The sequence below is a fragment of the Hemiscyllium ocellatum genome, chromosome 26 (genome assembly GCF_020745735.1).
Source record: "Hemiscyllium ocellatum isolate sHemOce1 chromosome 26, sHemOce1.pat.X.cur, whole genome shotgun sequence".
Taxonomy (NCBI): domain Eukaryota; kingdom Metazoa; phylum Chordata; class Chondrichthyes; order Orectolobiformes; family Hemiscylliidae; genus Hemiscyllium; species Hemiscyllium ocellatum.
Window position 1 is genome coordinate 39,802,142 of NC_083426.1, and position 23,769 is coordinate 39,825,910.

Genomic DNA, 23,769 nt, shown 5'->3' on the forward strand with positions numbered 1-23,769 from the left:
GTTTGTATGTGGGGTCCAGGTCGATGTGTCTGTTGATGGATGTTCTTGCCGCTTCTGGGTGTCAGTTTCAGCTGTCATGGTTTGTATATTGGGTCCAGGTCCATGTGTCTGTTAATGGAGTTTGTGGATGAATGCCATGCCTCTAGGAATTCCCTGGCTGTTCTCTGTCTGGCTTGTCCTATGATGGTAGTGTTTTCCCAGTCAAATTCATGTTCCTGGTTGTCTGAGTGTATGGCTACTAGGGATAGCTGGTCGTGTCGTTTTGTGGCTAGCTGATGTTCATGGATGCGGATTGTTAGCTGTCTTCCTGTTTGTCCTATATAGTGTTTTGTGTAGTCCTTGCATGGTATTTTATAAACTACATTAGTTTGGCTCGTGCTGGCTATTGGGTCCTTTGTTCTAGTGAGTTGTTGTCTGAGTGTGGATGTTGGCTTGTGTGCTGTTATGAGTCCTAGGGGTCGCAGTAGTCTGGCTGTCAGTTCTGAGACGCTCCTGACGTATGGTAGTGTGGCTAGTCCTTTTGGTTGTGGCATGTCCTCGTTCCGTGGTCTATCTCTTAGGCATCTGGTGATAAAGTTGCGTGGGTATCCGTTTTTGGCGAATACCTTGTATAGGTGTTCCTCTTCCTCTTTTTGCAGATTTTATGCTTTTCTAGGGAGTCACTCGATTTCTGCTGTCTGTCTACACCTGACATATGCTTCCTTCTTATTCTTAACTAAAACATTAATTTCTCTAGTCATCCAGCATTCCCTGTACCTACCAGCCTTGCCTTTCAGCCTAACAGGAATATACCGTCTCCACACTCTCATTATCTCATTTTTAAAAGCTTCCCATTTTCCAACTATCCCTTTACCTGTGAACAACTGCCCCCAGTGAACCTTTGAAAGTTCTTGCCTAATACTGTCAAAATTGGCCTTTCTCCAATAAAGAACTTTAACTTTTAGATCTGGCTATCCTTTTCCATCACTATTTTAAAACTAATAGAATTATGGTCACTGGCCCCAAAGAGCTTCCCCACTGACACCTCAGTCACTTGCCCTGCCTTATTTCCCAAAGGTACATCAGGTTTTGCATCTTCTCCAATTGGTACATCCACATACTGAAATCAGAAAATTTTCTTGCACACACTTAAATTCCTCTCCATCTAAGCCATTAACACTGGCAGTCCCAGTCTATGTTCGGAAAGTTTCTATGTTCCCTCACCAAAACCAAATTCACCCTATTATTCTTACAGGCAAGTGAGATCTCCTTACAAATTTGTGTCTCAATTTCCTGTTGACTATTGCTGGGGGTGGTGGGGGGGGTGGGGGGTGCAGTCCCGATAAGGTAATCATCCCTTTCTTATTTTTCAGTTCCATTCAAACAACTTCTCTAAATGTATTCCCAAGAATGTCCTCTCTAAACACAGCTGTAATGTTATCCCTATTCAAAATTAATTGGTTAGTAAGTTACATCATAAATTAAAATGAATAAACTAGTTACCATGCTACAGAATTTTTGGTGTTGGAACATTACTGTACTCTAAGAATACTGCCAAGAGAGTGTGTCATAAGCTTAGTGAATTACAACCAGGGTTACAAAAATAAAACTATAGATAATAACATATGACTTGAAACTTCAATAGAAAATACTTTAAAGAAACTAAAGCTACAAAAGCTAACATAAGCATAAATAGATAACTGAGACAGTGCTTTCAAAGTTGGGATTACTTATAAAGTGTTGAAATTGTGGATGTTTGTTTGTGATCCAAACCCTTTTGAATATACAACTTTGTAACATATTTACCATTTATTTCCCCCACAATTTGTGGAAATGAATCCAGACTCTAAGCAAAATGTGTTCCTTTTTGTAAAGCTGCTTCTCCTTTCAAGGCTACATATTTTATTTTCTTGTTAAATGTCCTGTTGGATCCAAGCAGCTAAAATTAAACTCAGTAACTATGACAGCAGTCACTGTGACACTATGATAGTGATCAAAACTAACAGTGGTGATGTGATAGAAATTTGTCCAGGAAAGCTTAACAAAGAAAAACCAGAATTCCATGAGTTGAATATTCTGTGTAGTTTCAGTCTCCCTATCTAAGGACGTAAACGATTTTGGAGACAATTCAAAGGAGGTTTACTAGATTGGTGCCTGGAGTTGGCAGTTTGTTTTATGGGGAAATATTGGCCAGTCTGGGCTTGCTTACACTGGATTTCAGAAGAGTGACGGGTGGTTTGATTGAACAGCTGTTTTAAAATTAGGTATTGCTCCTTTAGGGAGAAATTAAGAGAAATAGTTTTTGCAAGGTTTGTAGTTCAGGTTGAGGTTTGCTCGCTGAGTTGTAGGTTTGATATTCAGACATTTCATTACCTGGCTAGGTAACATCATCAGTGGCAACCTCCAAGTGAAGCGAAGCTATTGTCTCCTGCTTTCTATTTATATGTTTGCCCTGGATGGGGTTCCTGGGGTTTGTGGTGATGTCATTTCCTGTTTGTTTTCCGAGGGGTTGATAGATGGTATCTAGATCTATACGTTTGTTTATGGCGTTGCGGTTGGAGTGCCAGGCCTCTAGGAATTCTCTGGCATGTCTTTGCTTAGCCTGTCCCAGGATAGATGTGTTGTCCCTAGTTTCTTTCAGAGAGCTGGATGCCTCTGTAACTCTGCCTCAGAAGGCAGTGTAAACAGGGTCATTGAACATTTTTAAGACGGAGGTAAATAGATTCTTGTTAGACAATAGAATTAAAGGTTATTGGATTAGATGAGAATGTGGAATTCAAAACACAAACAGATCAGTTGTAATCTTACTAAATGACAGAGCAGGCTAAAGGGGAGGCAATGCCCTAGTGATATGATTGTAATATGATTAATCAAGAGACTCTGCTCTGGAGACCCAATTTGGAATCTTATGGCAAATAATGGAATTTAAATTAAATAAAAACCTGGAATTAAGAGTCTGATAACCATGAAATAGTTGTCAATTGTCAGAAATACTCATCTGATGTCCTTTAGAGGAAGAAACTGCTAAGCTTAACTGGTCTGTCCTACATGGGACTTCAGAGCACAGCAGTGACTGACCCACAACTGCCCTCTGAGCAACTGGGGATGGAAAATAAATGCTGGCCTAACCAGCGACTCCACATTCAACTGATTTTAAAAAAAAGGACCAAATGACCTACTTCTACTCTGAATTCACATGTTCGCCAAAATAGTCCTTGTGCATACGCAGCCCATGACATTAGCTGGTCATGACAGGACAAGCTGCAGGAAGTGCTGTACATACTATGTGGATGTCAGTATGCTCTGTATATAGTGATGCCACATCAGTGAATGCGCTGCTGACAAGGGGGCTGCAGCGGTTGGTTGTAAGGGGAAGGGAGAGGTGCATGTTTGTGCTTATACTCCTTGGTGGGGGTAGGAACAAAGGCTGATGATCGATGGTCGAGGCCTTCACTGGTAGCAGCAGGTGGCTGGGCTATAGTAGTGGCGTGAGGAGAGCTGTACCAGAGGTGAGAGAGAGACAACACCAGGAGTCAGTCTTAGTATGCTGTTTAGGAAAATACAAGGGGTGATGGACTCTCAGGAGAATGTAGCACACACAGCCAGGTTTCTGATACCAAGACTGGCTCTAATGTAATGAGGGTACATCAGGTTCCAAGCGATCGAGGGCGATAGGGGATACTCTATCAGAGGCACAGACAGACGTTTCTGCAGCCGACAGCAAGAAAGCAGAACGATGTGTTGCCTTCCTGGTGCCAGGATCAAGGATATCTTGGAGTGAGTGCAGAATAGTCTCAAAGGGGAGTGGGACCAGCAGGAGGTCCTTGTGCACATTGAAACCAACAACATAGGAAGGGAAAAGGATGAGATTCTAAAGGGAGAATATAGAATTTTACGCAGGAATTTAAAAAGGAGGTCCTCGATGGTAGTAATATCTGGGTTACTCCTGGTACTATGAGCTAGTGAGGGTAGCAATAGGAGGATAGAGCCGATGAATGAGTGGCTGAGGAGTTGGTGCAGGGGAAGAGGGTTCACATTTTTGGATCATTGGAATCCAATTGGAAGCAGATTAATATACTGGCAGGGAGATTTGCCAGAGTTGCTGGGGCGGATTTACTCTAGTGATGTGGGGGTGGGAGCCAGGAAAATAGTGACGAAAGAAATCAGTTTGAGACTGGTACAGTTGGCAAAAGGAGCAAGTCAAACAGTCAGGGCAGGCAAGAACAAAGCAGAGAACGAGGTAGGACTGATAAATTAAACACATTTATTTCAATGCAAGAGGCCCAACAGGGAAGGCAGAAAACACAGGGCACAGTGAAGAAAATGGGACTGCAATATCACAGCAATTACAGAGTTGTGGCTCAGGGATGGATAAGACTAGCAGCGTAAATGTTCCAGGCCATAGATGTTAGAGGAAGGATAGAAAGGGGGCAAAAGAGGAGGAGGAATTGCATTTTTAATAAGGGATAACATTTGGGAAGATATTCTTTGAATATATATTTGGGTGGAACCGAGAAAAAAGAAAGGGACGATCACTTTATTGGGATTGTACTATAGAACCTGCAATACTCAGCAGGAAGTTGAGAAACAAATTTGTAAGGATAATAGGGTGGTTATGGTCGGGGATTTTAACTTTCCAAACATAGCTTGGGACTGCCATTGTTAAGGTTTTAGATGGAGAGGAATTTGTTACATGTGTACAAAAAAACTTTCTGATTCAGCATGTGGATGTACCTGCAAGTGGTGTAAAACATCACCTACTCTTGGGAAATAAGGCAGAGCAAGTGACTGAGGTGTCAGTGAGGGAGCACTTTGGGGTCAGTGACCAGAAATCTATTAGCTTTGAAATAGTGATGGAAAAGGGATAGACCAGATCTAAATTGGAAGGCGGCTAATTTTGATGGTATTAGTTAAGTTGTTTCAAAAGTTGATTGGGAGCAGGAGTTTGCAGATAAAGAGATGGCTGGTAAACAAGAGCCCAGTATGTTCTTGTCAGGGTAAAAGGCAAGGCTGGTAGATATAGGGAATGTTGGATGAAACTGAGGTTTTGGTCAAGAAAAAGGAAGCATATCTTAGGTATGCTTAGACAGCAGAAATCGAGTGAATCCTTTGAAAAGCATAATGGCAGTGAGAGTATACTTCAGAGGGCAATCAGGAGGGCAAATAGTGTTAAGCAGAATCCAAATGAATTTTATAAATGCATTAAGGACAAAAGGATAACTCGGGAGAGAATAGGACCCCTCAAGGATCGGCAAGGCAGGCTATGTGTGGAACCGCAGGAGATGGGGGAAGATACTAAACTGGTATTTTGCATCAGTGTTTACTGTGAAGGACATGGAAGATACACAATGTGAAAAAATAGATGGTGACATCTTGAAAAATGTCCATTACAGAGGTGGTGGTGGTGCTGGTCATCTTAAAATGCAGAAAGTTGGATAAATCCCCAGGACCTGATCACATGTACCCTAGAACTCTGTGGGAAATTAGGGAAGTAATTGCTGGGTCCCTTGCTGAGATATTTGTATCACTGATAATCACAGGTGAGATGCCAAAAGACTGGAGATTGGCTAACATGGTGCCACTGTTTAAAAAAGGTGGTAAGGAAAAGTCAGGGAGCCATAGCTTGACCAGTGGTGGGCGTGTTGTTGGAGGGAATCTTGAGAGAAAGGATTTACATGTATTTGGAAAGGCAACAACTGATTAAGGATCGTCAACATGGCTTTGTGCATGGAAGATCTTATCTCACGAACTTGATTGAGTTTTTTGAAGAACTAAGGATTGATGGGGGTAGAGCGGTTGACATGATCTATACGGACTTCAGTAAGGCGCTTGACAAGGTTCCTCATGGTAGACTGATTAGCAAGGTTAGATCAATTGGAGTACAGGGACAACTAGACATTTGGATACAGAACTGGCTTGAAGATAGAAGACAGAGGATGGTGGTGAAGGATTGTCTTTCAGACTGGAGGCTTGTGGCCAGTGATGTACCACAGGGATCAGTGTGGAGTCCACTGCTTTTCATCACTTATATAAATGAATTGGATGTGAACACAGGTGATATGATTAGATTAGATTCCCTACAGTGTGGAAACAGGCCCTTTGGTCCAACAAGTCCACACTGACCCTCCAAACAGCAACCCACCCAGACCCATTCCTCTACATTTACCCCTGACTAATGCACCTAACCCACTACAGGCAGTTTAGCATGGCCAATTCACCTAACCTGCAGAACTTTAGACTGTGGGAGGAAATCGGAGCACCCGGAGGAAACCCACGCAGACACGGGGAGAATGTGCAAACTTCACACAGACAGTTGCTCAGGGTGGGACCTGAACCCGGGTCCCTGGCGCTGTGAGGCAGCAGTGCTAACAACTGAGCCACTGGTGGTATATTTACTAAGTTTGCAGATGACACCAAAATAGGTGGTGTAGTGGACAGCAAAGGTCACCTCAGAGTACAACGGGATCTTGATCAGATGGGCCAAGGAGTGGTAGATGGAGTTTAATTTAGATAAATGTGAAGTGCTGCATTTTGAAAAGGCAAATCAGGGAATGACTTGTACCCTTACTAGTAAGGTCCTGTGAAATGTTGCTTGGAGTGCAATTTCACTGTTCCTTGAAAGTCATCTCACAGTTAGTGAAAGTGAAGGCGGCGTTTGGTATGCTTTCCTTGGGCGTGGGCGGCACGGTGGCACAGTGGTTAGCACTGCTGCCTCACAGCGCCTGAAGACCCGGGTTCAATTCCCGACTCAGGCGACTGACTGTGTGGAGTTTGCACATTCTCCCCGTGTCTGCGTGGGTTTCCTCCGGGTGCTCCGGTTTCCTCCCACAGTCCAAAGATGTGCGGGTCAGGTGAATTGGCCATGCTAAATTGCCCGTAGTGTTAGGTAAGGGGTAAATATAAGGGTATGGGTATGGGTGGGTTGCGCTTCGGCGGGTCGGTGTGGACTTGTTGGGCCGAAGGGCCTGTTTCCACACTGTAAGTAATCTAATCCTTTATTGGTCATAGCATCAGTATAGGAGTTGGGAAGTCATGTTGTGAACATTGGTTAAGCTATTTTTGGAATATTGCGTGCAATTTTGGTCTTCCTATTGGAAGAATGTTGTGAAACCTGAAAGGGTTCAGAAAAGTTTTACAAGGATTTCGGCAGGGTTACAGGATTTGAGGTATAGGGAGAGGCCGAGGCTGTTTTCCCTGTAACATTGGAGGCTGAGGGGTGACCTTATAGAGGTTTCAGAAGTCATGAGGAGCATGGATAGGATAAGTGGACAAGGTCTTTTCCCTGGGATGGCCAGAACGAGAGGGCATAGGTTTTGGGTGAGATGGGAAAGATTTAAAAGTGATCTAAGCGGCAACGTTTTTCACACAGAGGGTGTGCATGTGTGGAATGAACTGCCACAGGGAGTGGTGGAGGCTGGTACAACAGTTAAAAGGCATCTGGATAGGTATACGAATAGAAAGAGTTTAAAGGCATATGGGCCAAGTGCTGGCAAATGAGACTAGATCAGCTTTCCTAAACTAGTCAGCATGGACAAGTTGCATTGAAGGGTCTGTTTCATGCTCAATCTCTGATTCTATTTTGTTCATTGATGAGCATGATAAATAAAACCAAGTGTATTGTTCATACACATCTTAGTGCAGTACCATCTTTCAGACTTGCTGCTCTTTTGCATCACTTTCAAATGATGTGGGCTTTCTCCTTGAGAATGCACATTCTGTGCCACCTACAGGTGGTATTTATACAAGCACAAGCATGTTCATATGCATTTATTTCAAATAACTGCTACCACAGTTTAAAAAAGATCAAGGCTTAATCAATTGCATTACAATGAGGAGGAACTAGTGGGTTTAGCAGCCTTAAATGTGGATAAATTATTTGACCTACATAAGATTTACTTCACTGTTGAGGGAGATACAGGAGGACATATCAGGAGCCCTCACAGTAATTATCAAATCCTATCTGACCATGGCTGAGGTACGAGAGCACTGAAAGGCAGCTAACATTGTCCCAATATTAAAAAAGGGAGAAAGGGACTATGAATCAGTCAATCGAATCTCAGCTGCAGGGGAGGAATTAGAAAAAATTCTGAGCTCCAATTATTTCTGCTAACATGGAGTAATCAGGGATACACAGCCTGATTTGTTAAAGGAGGGTTGTGTTTGAGAAAATTGATTTTTCTTTTCTTAAGAAGTTAATCAGAAGTGTTGATGAAGCTAGTGCATTTGATTTGCTCCACACGGACTTCAGCAAGGCTTTAAATAAGATGTCTCATGGCAGACTGGTCAAGAAAGTAAAAGCCTAAGATCCAAAATAAAGTGGCATATTGAATCCAAAATTGGGTGTGAGGCAAGAAATGGAGAGACATTTTTGTGACTAGAAGTCTTGTTTTCAATGGGGTTCCACAGTACTCAGTGGTGGGGCCCATTCTATTTGTCGTATACATGAATTATCTGAACTTAAACGTAGGGGTTATGTATGATCAAATAATTTACAGATTACACAAGAATTGCTGGGTGGTAAATAGTGAGGATGATAGCTATAGACTGTAGGAGGATACCAAAGGACCTATCAGCTGGGCAAAGTTAAGGCAAAATGGATTTCAGCTTAGAAAGAAAACAGGTAATGGACTTGGGATGGGTTACCAAGGCCAGAGATTATTGTGTGAATGGTAGGAATCTGGACTGTAATGAAGATCAGAGGGACCTCAATATTCATAATCCAGAGATCCCTAAAGGTTGCAAGGTAGGTAGTTAGGACAGCATATTGAGTCAGAGATGTACAGCACAGAAATAGACCATTCCGTCCAGATATTTCAACCCAATCTAGTCCCACCTGCCAGCACCCGGCCCATATCCCTCCAAACCCTTCCTATTCATATACCCATCCAAATGCCTCTTAAATGTTGCAATTATACCAGCCTCCACCACTTCCTCTGGCAGCTGATTCCAAACTCATACCACCCTCTGCGTGAAAATGTTACCCCTTGGGGCTCTTTTATATCTTTTCCCTCTCACCCTAAACCTATGCCTTCTAATTCTGGACTCCCCCCACACTAGGGAAAAGACTTCGTCAATTTATCCTATCCAAGCCCCTCATGATTTTATAAACCTCTATAAGATCACCCCTCAGCCTCCGACGCTCCAGGGAAAACAGCCCCAGCCTGTTCAGCCTCTCCCTATAGCTCAAACCCTCCAACCCTGACAACTTCCTTGTAAATCTTTTCTGAATCCTTTGGCATACGTAGGGAGGGAACAGGAACGTTATGCTGGAATCATAAAATGCTGGCTAGGCTCCAACTGGAATACTGCATGCATGGTCACCATATTATGGGAAGGATATGACTGCACTACAGTGTCCTGAATTAGAAGATTACTACCCAGGCTAGAGGGTGAGAGCTATGAGGGAAGAATGTGCAGGCTAGGTTTGCTTTCCTTAGAGCAGTGACGGTTGAGAGGGCACCTGATAGAGGTATATCAGATACCAAGTAGAACAGATAGTAGGATTGGAAGACACTATTTTCCATTAGTAGAGGAGTCAATGACCACGGGCATAGATTTAAGTTAAAAGGTAGAAGGCTAAGAAGAGACTGAACAACAATTTTTTCACAGAGCATGGTTGGAGTCTGGAAGTCACTGCCTGAATAGTTGACCCTTTAAGTCTGCTCTGCAATTCAATGGGTTCACGGCTAATCTGATAATTTATAACTCCACTACCCTGCCTTATGCCACAATCGTCGATTCCCTTACGGATTAGAAATGTCAATCTCAGCATCGAATACACTTTAACGAGCCAGCTTCACAATCCTCCATGTTGAAAGATTTCAGACTGACTAACCGCAGAAAAAATAAACCTGAACCATCTTTGTTACAAATGCACATATGCTTATGCTGATACAAAAACAGAAATTTCTGGAGAAACTCAGTAACATTTGTGGGGAGAAAAGAGTCAACACGTTCAGGCCAGAGGCTCTGGTCTGAAGATGATTTATCAGACTCGAAACATTAACTGTTTTCTCCCCACATATGCCGGCAGTCCTGCTGAGTTTCTCTAGCAATTTCTGTTCTTGTTTCAGAGTTCCAGCATTCCGAGTTCCTTGTTTTACCTTACTGTAAGATCATGTCCTCTGGTGCTAGATTCTGACAAGATTATAACAGGATCTTGATCAGATGGGCCAATGGGCTGAGAAGTGGCAGATGGAGTTTAATTCAGGTAAATGAGAGGTGTTGCATTTTGGGTAAGCAAATCTTAGCAGGACTTATACACTTAATAGTAAGGTCCTAGGAAGTATTGCTGAACAAAGAGACCTTGGAGTGCAGGTTCATAGCTCCTTGAAAATGGAATTGCAGGTAGATAGGATAGTGAAGGTGACGTTTGGTGTGCTTTCTTTTATTGGTCAGAGAATCGAGTACAGCAGTTGGGAGGTCATGTTGCGGCTGTACAGGACATTGGTTAGGCCAGTGTTGGAATATTGCTTGCAATTCTGGTCTCCTTCCTATTGGAAAGATGTTGTGAAACTTGAAAGGGTTCAGAAAAGATTGACAAGAATGTTGTGGTTCTGTTCGCCGAGCTGGGAGTTTTTGCTGCAAACGTTTCGTTCCCTGGCTAGGGAACATCATCAGTGCTATTGGAGCCTCCTGTGAAGCGCTGCTTTGATGTTTCTTCCGGTATTTATAGTGGTTTGTTCTTGCCGCTTCCGGGTGTCAGTTTCAGCTGTAGTAGTTTGTATGTGGGGTCCAGGTCGATGTGTCTGTTAATGGAGTTTGTGGATGAATGCCATGCCTCTAAGAATTCCCTGGCTGTTCTCTGTCTGGCTTGTCCTATGATGGTAGTGTTTTCCCAGTCAAATTCATGTTCCTGGTTGTCTGAGTGTATGGCTACTAGGGATAGCTGGTCGTGTCGTTTTGTGGCTAGCTGATGTTCATGGATGCGGATTGTTAGCTGTCGTCCTGTTTGTCCTATATAGTGTTTTGTGCAGTCCTTGCATGGTATTTTGTAAACTACGTTAGTTTGGCTCGTGCTGGCTATTGGGTCCTTTGTTCTAGTGAGTTGTTGTCTGAGTGTGGAAGTTGGCTTGTGTGCTGTTATGAGTCCTAAGGGTCGCAGTAGTCTGTCTGTCAGTTCTGAGACGCTCCTGACGTATGGTAGTGTGGCTAGTCCTTTTGGTTGTGGCATGTCCTCGTTCCGTGGTCTATCTCTTAGGCATCTGGTGATAAAGTTGCGTGGGTATCCGTTTTTGGCGAATACCTTGTATAGGTGTTCCGTATTCGCCAAAAACAGATACCCACGCAACTTTATCACCAGATGCCTAAGAGATAGACCACGGAACGAGGACATGCCACAACCAAAAGGACTAGCCACACTACCATACGTCAGGAGCGTCTCAGAACTGACAGACAGACTACTGCGACCCTTAGGACTCATAACAGCACACAAGCCAACTTCCACACTCAGACAACAACTCACTAGAACAAAGGACCCAATAGCCAGCACGAGCCAAACTAACGTAGTTTACAAAATACCATGCAAGGACTGCACAAAACACTATATAGGACAAACAGGACGACAGCTAACAATCCGCATCCATGAACATCAGCTAACCACAAAACGACACGACCAGCTATCCCTAGTAGCCATACACTCAGACAACCAGGAACATGAATTTGACTGGGAAAACACTACCATCATAGGACAAGCCAGACAGAGAACAGCCAGGGAATTCCTAGAGGCATGGCATTCATCCACAAACTCCATTAACAGACACATGGACCTGGACCCCACATACAAACTACTACAGCTGAAACTGACACCCGGAAGCGGCAAGAACAAACCACTATAAATACCGGAAGAAACATCAAAGCAGCGCTTCACAGGAGGCTCCAATAGCACCGATGATGTTCCCTAGCCAGGGAACGAAACGTTTGCAGCAAAAACTCCCAGCTCGGCGAACAGAACCACAACAACGGACATCCGAGCTACAAATCTTCAACCAGACTTTATTGACAAGAATGTTGCCAGGGTTGGAAGATTTGAACTATAGGGAGAAACTGAACAGGCTGGAGCTGTTTTCCCTGGAGCGTCAGAGGCTGAGGGGTGACCTTATAGAGGTAGGGCATGGATAGGATAAATAGACAAAGTCTTTTCTCTGGGGTTGGGGAGTGCAGAACTAGAGGGCATAGGTTTCGGGTGAGAGGGGAAAGATATAAAAGGGGCAACTTTTTCACGCAGTGGATGGTACGTGTATGGAATGAGCTGCCAGAGGATGTGGTGGAGGCTGGTACAATTGCAAGATTTAAGAGACATTTGGATGGGTATATGAATAAGAAGGGTTTGGAGGGATATGGGCCAGGTGCTGGCAGGTGGGACTAGATTGGGCTGGGATATCTGGTTGGCATGGACGAGTTGGACAGAAGGGTCTGTTTTCGTGCTGTACATCTCTATGAAAAGGAAATAACCTCCTAACATTTATTCTTGTCAAACCTCTTAAGATTGTCTCACATCCTTTAAGCAAATTTAAATATTCACTTGCCTTGCCACAGCCTTCACAGCTATGGGGCAAGAGCTGGAATATGGGAATAGTACAGTCAGACCTTTGTTGACCAGCATGGGCACATTGAGCCAAAAGAACCCCTGTTTTTTTCATTTTAAAAAGATCTCCAATCACATCAGCTTTCTAAACTCAAGAAATACAACCTCATAAATTAACCCACTGGACCCAACTATCAACTTGGTGATAGTGAGGACAGCAAATGCTGGAGATCAGAGTCAAAGTGTGGCACTGTAAAAGCACAGCAGGTCAGGGAGCATCTGAGAGCAGAAGAATGGACTTTTCTGTACGAGCCCTTCATCAGGACTATCAACTTGGCAACTGTACTCTATCCCACAAGATCAATACATCATTTGAGAGGTATACTGCCCACGATTGATAGTACAGTATCTGGCTTCTCAAACAAATTTATCTAAGAATCGATGTCAAAAAATTACAAAAATATTAGATTGGGTAAAGATGGAAAAGTGCTGAACCTTCACTTCTGCCTCAGATCATTTATACAAATAGCATGGCTTTCAACAGAAAACTAAATGAAGTTATTAAGTATACCTGTACTGACTACACAACCTATCCATTTTATACATTAGTTTGAAGGCAAAGTATGAAATAAATAATGTAAAAAAGAAAAATACTTTAAATGAGCAGAGTAATCAAAATAATGCAATTCTTGTGTTAACCTGCATACATTGGTCTCCGACGAACACAAGGAATATACGGTACCTAGTATAAAAAAATCCTGATAATTGCCATGGTTCTAAAGATAGGTCACTGGACTCAAACCATTTGTTTCCTCTCCATAAATGCTGGGTTACTCCAGCAATTTCTGTTTTTGTTTCCAATTTAATTGGTGTCAGTTGCTTTTTGACATTTAATTTTTGTAATTGACATTTGTATTTATTGCATTATCCACATCCTCAATTCCTTTCAGTCAATACCAAAAGTCAAACAGACCAACCATCCTGTCAAGTCTCACTTTTTAAGATTAGTAATTAATTTGTTTAATAAGTGACTTTCTAGGTACAGCTTATTCTTAAAACAGTTCCATTTGAAATGCAATTTGTAATCTGCAGTGATTTGAAATGCAGTACTGCTGTTCAATATTTCACTAAATAATTGGCATGATACACACTAAACGTAGCCGACAGAATTAAATTCGATTTTACTTAAAGACATAATACTGTATATAAATGCAATTAGTTCAGAGCTACAAGGATCTACATAGAATAGTGTAGGTATTGCAAATTAAGCTTGGGCATATTTTTAAAAAGGAGACGTTCAAATTCTAGCTTCTTTTAGTAGGCCGAGAAACTTGTGCTATCACTGAGCAAGTTACTAAGGGGTAGATCGAAAAAATAAATCCAAAAGCGTGACAGAACAAAATTCGTCTGAAATCATATTCAAAAGATGAGTCAGAACTACGAAAATAACATTTATTTTAATTACTACGAATAACCACGTCAATGTGATGACAAACTAAGGTGCATTTTGAAACTTAAATAAAAAGGGGACCCAAATCTGAGCCGTCAAATCGCTGGCTGAAGAGTGATGTATTTTTGATTATATATACCCCAACCTCACATTTTCACTGAATTAGTTCGGATTTAAGATCGCAAGTGCTCAAAATTACACAGCCAGAGTCGTTCACAGCAAAAGCTAGGAAATAGTTAAAGTTTGGAGAGCAATCCCTCCCTTACTCTCAAATCAGGTGCAGACTACACCTTCCAAATATTAACCTTCATCCCCTCTCCTTCATCTACTGGGCAGCAATGTCTGGGAGTATTTCAAACACCCTGTCCTCCAGACAGCAGTCCCAGGACTGTCTGATATGTTCCCAGGCCCCAGAGGGAACAGAGTGTGGAGGAGAGACATCTTGGACAGTTTCATCCATCAGTAGAAGAGCACAGGGCGGGACTGGCGACTAAAAGCCTGCAGTAGGCCGGGAACAGGCGCCTGTATACATGCGGAGGGTGAGAATGTCAGAGAGGGCCGTTCCTCTCCAGCCTATGGTTATAATCGTCCCCTTGCCTCTCACTCCGGCGCCTCTCCGGGCCGGCAGCTGCTGCAACGCCGACTGGGAAAAATTTTTACTAACCTTTTTTTCCAACAATTCCTCCGTGCGACCGCCATGCACCAGGGCTATGGCGGGAATCGCCGCCCCCGAACAGGCATCTGTGAATGATTCCTGCGCCGCGGCAAAGTCACTCAGTATCAGTATTCAGGGTCCCGGGTACGCACACTGTTCCCCTCCCCCACCACCATCGAACACACATGGAGCGACCGTTGCTACCGACGAAGGCGTGGAGATATTCAGCGTCCAGGGCCAGCCCACGCAATGTCCCTTCACCCCGAATCAGCATTTCTCAAAGCCGAATTGTTGCGTGCACGCTGAAGATTGGGCGTATTCATGGTCCGGGGTTCGGAAACCGGCACAAAGCCGTAGCGGCCTGAAAAATTCCGCCCCAATCATGTGTGAATACATAAACACAATGATGGTGAGGATTTTTTCGCTTGATAATCAGAGGTTGGGGTAGACTCAATGAAAGAACATGAAACAGTTGATTGAAATGCGCGATTGGGTAGGGACAATGTATAGTTGTAGAATGGTGATGTGCATTAAAATATACAATAGGGACCTGTCAATGATGATTTAGGGAATAAAAGCCCATGGCTGGACTGTCCTTTAGTGCCAGAAATTAAAATGTACAAGTTAAAAATAGTCATAATCACTCTGATGGCTAAACGTGTAAAATAATTTGCATTTCTCAGGTACCTTACACAAATTCAGTTTGTATCATAAGTGTTTTACAGCTAATGAAGTCGATGGAAGTTAAGTCACTCAACTTGGAATAATTCTGAAAAGGATTGGGAATAATAATTGAGAATTGGCCCGAACGAAGCCAGATATAAATTTAAATGCTGAAGTGCATTAATACTGACGTCAATCATCAGCAGGTTTACACCTTTAACAGAAACTTGACTGCAACATTCAAACATTTGAATAAAGCAAAATATTGGGGATTCTGGAAATTTATGCAAGCGCAGTACTAGCTGAAGAAACCTGGCAGCATACGTGGGGAGAGAAACAGGAGTTAAATTTTCGAGTTTAATATAACATCTTCAGAACAGAAAGATGTTGGAAATGTTTTTCGTATAATTTTGACAGAGGCAGAGAAGAAGCAAGTGAGGCAAAAAAAAACAACTGGGTTCTTCATGGTGAAAGAGAAAAAAAGATGTAAATTATGTTGTGAAAGCGTCCACCTTGCTAAGAGGAAGGAAAACAAGGCAAGGCTGTAGAGGAAGCGAATATGAAAAATGGAGAAAGAAAAAACACTTTCTGGAGTTAAAAATTTCAATTTTGAGACCTCTAGACTATAAAGTGCCTAAGTGAAAAATGAGTTGTTGTTCCTCAAGTCTGTCTGTATGTTATTATATTGTAACAAGCCAGGATAGTAATGCGAGCACGAGAGCTTGATGATTTATTGAAATTGCGAGCATTGAGAAGCTTAAGGTCATTCCTACAGACAGAGCAGTGGTGTTCTGCAAAACAATCTCCCAATCTGCGTTTGGTCTCGCCAATGTAAAAGAAGCTGTGAGCAATGAATGCAGAAGACTAGACTGAAAGAAGTACATGTATTGAGTTTTTTTTGAAGAAATAACAAAGAGGATTGATGAGGGCAGAGCGGTGGACATGATCTACACGGACTTCAGTAAGGCGTTCGACTTGTTAGCAAAGTTAGATTTCATGGAATACAGGGAAAACTAGCCATTTGGATACAGAAGAGACTCAAAGGTAGAAGACAGAGGATGGTGGTGAAAGGTTGTTTTTCAGATGGAGGCCTGTGACCAATGGATTGGTGCTGAGTCCACTATTTTTTGTCATTTATATAAATTGGGATATTTGGTCGGTATGGACGAGTTGGACTGAAGGGTCTGTTCCCATGCTGTACATCTCTATGACAATGACTATGATTTGGATGTGAGCATAAGCGGTAAAGTTAGTAAATTTGCAGATGACACCAAAATTGAAGATGTAGTGGACAGTGAAGGTTACCTCAGATTACAACAGGATCTTGATCAGATGGGTCAATGAGCTGAGGAGTGGCAGATGGAGTTTAATTTAGATAAATGCGAGATGCTCCATTTTGGGAAAGCAAATCTTAGCAGGACTTACACACTTAATGGTACAGTCCAAGGCAGTGTTGCTGAACAAAGAGACCTTGGAATGCAGGTTCATAACTCCTGGAAAGTAGAGTCACGGTAGATAGGATAGTGAGGAAGGTGTTTGGTATGCTTTCCTTTATTGGTCAGAGCATTGAGTACAGGAGTTGGGAGGTCACGTTGTGACTGTACAGGACATTGGTTAGGCCACTTTTGGAGTATTGAGTGCAGTTCTGGTCTCCTTCCTGTCGGAATGATGTGAAACTTGAAAGGGTTCAGAAAAGATTTACAAGGATGTTGCCAGGGTTAGAGGATTTGAGCAAAAGGGAGAGGTTGAATAGGTTGGGGCTGTTTTCTCTGGAGTGTTGGAGGCTGAGCGGTGACCTTATAGAAGTTTATAAAATCATGAGGGGCATGGATAGGATAAATAGATAATGTCTTTTTCCTGGGTTGGGGGAGTCCAGAACTACTGGGCATAGATTTAGGGTGAGAGGGGAAGGATATAAAAGAGACTAAGGGGCAACTTTTCCATGCAGTGGGTGGTACATATATGGAATGAGCTGCCAGAGGTAGTGATGGTGGCTAGTACGATTGCAACATTTAAAAGGCATCTAGATGAGTATATGAATAGGAAGGATTTGGAAGATATGGGCCAGGTTATGGCAGGTGGGACTAGATTGGGTTGAGCTATGTAGTTGGCATGGACGAGTTGGACTGAAGGGTCTGTTTCCGTGCTGTACATCTCTATGACTGGAAGGTGAGTTTGGGATCTTGGTGGAGGGTGAAGGTGAATGCATGAGAAGTTTCCATGGGACACCGTTAGGAGTGATTGAGTAGTGGAACCAGAATGTCACAGAGAAAATGGCCCTGTGGAATATTGACAGTGGAGGGGAGGGTGGCGGCTTTTTGGAGATAGCAGAAATAGTGGAGGATATCATTTGAATGTGGAGAGTAGTCAGGTAGAAAGTAAGGACAAGGGGAATGCTATTATTGTTATAGAGTCATCGAGAAGTACAGCATGGAAACAGACCCTTCGGTCCAACCTGTCCATGCTGACCAGATATCCCAACCCAATCTAGTCCCACCTGCCAGCAGCCAGCTCATATCCCTCCAAACCCTTCCTATTCATATACCCATCCAAATGCCTCTTAAATGTTGCAATTGTACCAGCCTCCACCACGTCCTCTGGCAGCTCATTCCATACACGTACCACCCTCTACTTGAAAAGATTGCCCCTTAGGTCTCTTTTATATCTTTTCCCTCTCACCCTAAACCTATGCCCTCAGTTCTGGACTCCCCAACCCCAGGGAAAAGACTTTGTCTCTTTATCCTATCCATGCCCCTCATAATTTTGTAAACCTCTATAAGGTCATCCCTCAGCCTCTGACGCTCCAGGGAAAACAGCCCCAGCCTGTTCAACCTCTCCCAAAAGCTCAAATCCTCCAATCTTGGCAACATGCTTGTAAATCTTTTCTGAACCCTTTCAAGTTTCACAACATCTTTCCGATAGGAAGGAGACCAGAATTGCACGCAATATTCCAACAGTGGCTTAACCAATGTTCTGTACAGCCACAACATGACCTCCCAACTCCTATACTCAATACTCTGACCAATAAAGGAAAGCATACCAAAATCCTCCTTCACTATCCTATCTACCTGTGACTCCACTTTCCAGGAGCAATGAACCTGCACTCCAAGGTCTCATTGTTCAGCAACACTCCCTTGGACCTTACCATTAAGTGTATAAGTCCTGCTAAGATTTGCTTTCCCAAAATGCAGCACCTCGCATTTATTTGAATTAAACTCCATCTGCCACTTCTCAGCCCATTGGCCCATCTGATCCAGATCCTGTTGTAATCTTAGGTAACCCTCTTGGCTGTCCATTGCACCTCCAATTTTGGTGTCATTTGCAAACTTACTAACTGTACCTCTTATGCGCGCATCCAAATCATTTATGTAAATTACAAAAAAGTGGAAGACCCAGCACCAATCCTTGTGGCACTCTACTGGTCACAGGCTTCCAGTCTGAAAAACAACCCTCCACCACCACCTTCTGTCTTCTACCTTTGAGCCAGTTCTGTAACCATTGTGGGAAGGAGGGGAAGCAATGAGAGCAGATGTGAGGAAGATGGATCAGACATGACTGAAGACTTCAACCACCCCACCCACTCTGCCAAGGACATGCAGGTCCTGGGCCTCCTCCATTGCCACACACTAACCAACCAAAGACTGGAGGAAGAACGCCTCATCTTCTGCCTTGGGACCCTCCTACCACATGGCATCGATGTGGTCTTCACAAGTTTCCTCATTTCCCCTCCCCCCACCCTATCCTAGTTCTAAACTTCCAACTCGGCACAGCCCTCATGAACTGTCCTACCTATCCTTCTTGTTTCCCACCTCTCCACTCTACCCTCCTCTCCGACCTATCACCACTACCCCCACCTCCATCTACCTATGGCACTCTCAGCTACCATTCCTGCCCCCCCCCCCCCCCCACCCCTACTCCCCCCGCCAGACCCAATCCATCCCATTTACCTATCCACCGCCTTGGGCTCACGAGCCTCATTCCTGATGAAGGGCTCTTGCCCAAAACATTGATTCTCCTGCTCCTCGGATGCTGCCTGATCTGTTGTTCTTTTCCAGCACCACACTCTTGACTCTGATCTCCAGCATCTGCGGTCCTCACTTTCTCCATGATTGAAGGCCCTGTCAACATCAAATGATGAGATCTCTTAGTTGAGGAAAAGGGTCATATCAGAGGCAGCCTAGTGGAAGGTGGCATCCACAGAATAAATGCAATAGTGACGGATAAATTGGGAAAATGGAATGGAATCCTTGCAGGAAGCAGGGTGCGAGAAGGTGTAGTCGAGGTAATTGGGTGTCAGTGAGTTTATAATGAATATTGGCTAATATTGGGACAATCAAATATTTGTTCTATTACTTATGAAGATATTTTGAATTGTTTATGCTGTTGCATAGAGGTAATACCATCAAAATAACTGGTATTGAATCACTCTTCAAAAACAATGCATCCCTCTCTACTAATTAAGGGTTAGGCATTACCAATATAATAAGACAACCATAAAAGTGAAGACGTGAAAGAACTAAACACCTGATATCAAACTACATGCTTGTATCATTTCTCACACAGGTTTGCTTATAACGAATTTCATGATGTTGACAGCATAGAATTATGTCTCTTAGCCATAGAGTCATACAGCACAGAAACAGACCTGCTAGTTCATCTCATCCATACCGACTAAGTTTCCCAAACTAAACTAGTCCCATTTGTCTCCATTTGACCCAAATCCCTTTGAACCTTTCCTATTCATGTACCTGTCCAAATATCTTTTAATGTTGTAAGTGTACCTGCATTTACCACATATGAACCATCTTCTGTGAAAAAGTTGCCCCTTGGGTTCCTTTTAAATCTTTTACCTCTCATCTTAAAATATGCCCTCTAGTTTTGAACTCCCCCATACTCAGGAAAAAGACCTTTGCTATTCACCTTTATCTATGTCCCTCGATGTTATAAACCTCTATAAGTCACCCCTCAACCTCCTCTGCAGTTATGAAAAAAGTCCCAGTCTATCTAGCCTCTCCTTATAAATCAAACCCTCCAGTCCTAGTAACATCATTGTAAATCTTTTCTGCACTCTGTTCAATTTAATAAGATCCTTCCTGCAGCAGGGTGAACAGAACGGTAGGCAGTACTCCAAAAGTGGCCTCACCAATGTCCTGTACGACTGCAGCATGAGATCCCAAATCCTATACTCAATTCTCCACACAAATCTATTAGCATAACTTTTTATTTCTTCATCCTTTGTGTTTATCCAGCTTCTTCATAAATATGTCTGTGCGATTTGTGTGAATTACTCATTGTCGTAGCAATTCCATATCTCTTTGCCGCTTTCTGCTGACACTTGCAACTGTGGGAAACTGAACACTGGTGTCAGCAGAGACAGTCTAAGAGAAATGGGATTGCTACTACAATCTCCTGCTTTATCATTCCTGTGCTTCATTTGCTTCCAGTCAAACAATGTTTTGATTTTAAGATTTTAATTCTTGTTTACAGCTCCACCTCCCCATGGTTTTTTTCCACACCATATCTTTGTAATTTCTTCAACTCCATCTTAATCTGTAAATATCTGCACTCTGGTTTTACACATTCCCAATTATAAATGGCTCTGCCTTCAGTTGCCTAGGCCCCAAGATCTGGAGTTTACTCTTACACCTCTCAACCTCACTTTGCGCTTTTTAAGGCACTTTTTAAAGTCTACTTCGCTAACAAAGCTAATGGTCACGTGGCATAATATTGCCCTATGACTCAAACTATGTTTATAATGCTGCTTTGAAGCGCCTTTGGACATTTCATTATGGTAAAGGCATAATAAGTATAAGTTGTTGTTGTTGAGTTCCCCATTCTGACCATTCTAGGAAAATACGTTTCACTTGAAATCCTTACAGGATTTACTAGTGACTGCCTTAAGAGTCTGGCTGACTGCTTTCTTCTGGTGATGGTCTCAGCGTCAAGGTGGAAGAGCCCCGTTCCAGAACCATGGCTAAGCACTTAAAAAGGACTGTAATGTTGAACCTTAACCTTATTTCTTTATTTATATACTTTCTACCCAAGATTTTGTATCTAGGTATCTTTGTACCTAAGATGGCACTGGAGAATGGTGACTTTGTGCACTTTACATTATACTCCTGTACCCCGTACTTGAGTACATATCACAGTAAATCAAATTCTAATTCTTACCAATCCTAGGATTTGACTCTAGAATAAGTCAAAATATCTTCTCGGCATCTACCTTATCAAAACATTACTCTTTCAAAGGCCTCTATCTGAGTTATTTCAGCATTCTCTTTTTTAAAAAGAGTCCTGTTCAATCTTTCGCAATAGCTGCAACTTATTAGTTCTGCTATCATCATTCCTGAAGAATGCCTGAACGTCAATTCTCCTGCTCCTCAGATGCTGCCTGGTTTGCTGTGTTTTTCCAGCACCACATTTTTCAACCCTGGTCTCCAGCATATGCAGTCCTCACTTTCTCTCTGCTATCATCATTGTAAATATTGCATCCTTTTGTATGTCTTTTAAAATGTGAAAATTGGATTTTAGACAATCCAATCAAGGGTTTATAAATGTTTAAAAGAATATCTCCGCTTTTCAATTCTACCTCTCTAAGAAATCAATTCCAACACTATGTTTATTATTCAAATTTAATCTACAGCAATCGCGGCTGCTACTCAAAGGGGTTTCTATGGCATGACAGCCATCTCCTTCATGAAATCACCAAGATGGCTGAGGTACCACCTTGGGAGAGTATGGCCACAAGTGTCTTCAGTTAATGGTCATCAGCTTTCTGCAGCTGATACTGTTGTCATGAGGGAGCCATCTCAAAGGACCACTAAGAAAAGCACATGGAAGGCATGGGCATTAAGGGAATATTCAAGGGTCATTAGCTTCACTTTGTACACTTTGTATTTGATGAGTAAATTTATAACGGATTTGAATTTGTATTTCTTGGTAGTTTAAATTTTTTGTATGGTCAGAAGGAAAATGATGTGGAGCTCGGTAGTAAAGAAATGGTAAATGGATATGGGCCTATTGATGAATGGGAAGTGTGGTTAAGGTTACAGCTAATGGTATGAATAAACTGAGCATGTAGAACCTGGGTAGATGGAGTTGTCAAGATTATAGCCTCCCTTTCTTCCTTTTAGAAAAACGTTCTTGCTTTGAGTAGCCATTCCTTAGAGGAAGTATTTTATAACCACACTACCAAAAAAAGGTCAGAAAGAGTTGTGGGCTGTTAGTGCAAGAGTTGCACCCATTCTTTTTGATATAGGCAGCATGCAAACTTTGTTCTTCCCATTTATTTACGTGATTCATATGTGCAGCCTAGCATGAAAGAGGAAGTGGAGTTGCAGGTAGAGAGAGTGGTGAAGAAGGCGTTTGGCATTGCTTGCATTCATTGGTCAGAATATTAAGTATATGAATTAGGATGTCATGATGCGGTTATACAGGACATTTGTGAGGTCATTTTTGGAACACTGCCTACAATTCTGCTTGTCCTTCCACAAGAAAGATGTTGTTAAACTTGAGAGGGTGCAGAAAGGATTTTCAAGGATTGGGGAGTTTGACTTATAGGGAGAGGCTGAACAGGATGAAGCTTTTTTTCCCTGAAGTGTTGGAAGGCTGAGGGGTAACCTAAAAGAGGTTTACAAAATCATGAGAGGCATTGATCAGGTCAATGACCAAGGTCTTTGTTTCCCAAAGTGGGGAATCCAAAACTAGAGGGCATAGGTTTAAGGTGAGAGGGCAAAAATTTGAAAAGGATCTAAGAGGTAACTTCTTCATGCAGAGGGTGTGCATTGTATGGAATGTGCTGAGAGAAGAAGTAGTGGAGGTGGGTACAATTATGACATTTAAAACGCATCTGGATGAGTATTTGCATAGGAAAGGTTTAGAGCGATATGCTGGCAAATGGAACAAGGTCAGATTGGAATATATGTTGGCGCAGATGAATTGGACCAAAGGGCCTGTTTCTGAGCTATATGACCCTATGAATGGCTGTCAGGTTCAGGAGGGAACCCAAGTTCACGTGAGATTGGTGCTAATATTCTTCACTATGTAAAGTCAGCTTTATGTTTGCTAATACAGATAGTGAAGGGCTTGCTGAGGAGATGGGCGTCAGTTGAAAGATCTATATGGGGAACAGATGGGCTTCGAACTTTGTGCAGAAAGCTTTGTTGTCAGTATAAGTGGTTGTTACAACCATGTGTGGAACGGTGTTTTTTAACTCATCAATAGGTTGCAACAAATATTTTTCTTTTCTTTTAGTACACTTCAAACTTCAGTTAAAAATGTAATTAACTGGATCAAAATGAGTGCACAATTACAACATTTTCTTGAGTGAAAGAAAGAAGAATTTTATTGCAGATTAAAAAATAAAACTTGGCATCAAATGCACACAAACTCAGGTAATTTTTTTAGTAAAATAGTTATTCAGTTGTACAGAGCTTGCGTACTGTTCATGAAGACACCTTTTGTTGATGTTTTTCATCTTGCACTCATCAGCCTCAA

The 23,769-nt window shown here is 42.5% G+C and overlaps 1 protein-coding gene across 3 annotated transcripts in view; it reads right to left on the bottom strand.

Moving 5' to 3' along the window:
* The window catches only part of LOC132828215 (zinc finger protein 76-like), a 74,052-nt gene extending 59,330 nt beyond the window's left edge, over nucleotides 1–14,722 (bottom strand). The window contains exon 1 of one of the 3 annotated variants that reach the window (XM_060845167.1): nucleotides 14,620–14,722. The gene's annotated coding sequence lies outside the window, so the exon portion shown is untranslated. The other 2 variants (XM_060845169.1, XM_060845168.1) reach the window with 2 other exon arrangements.
* Between the last annotated feature and the right edge of the window lie 9,047 nt (nucleotides 14,723–23,769).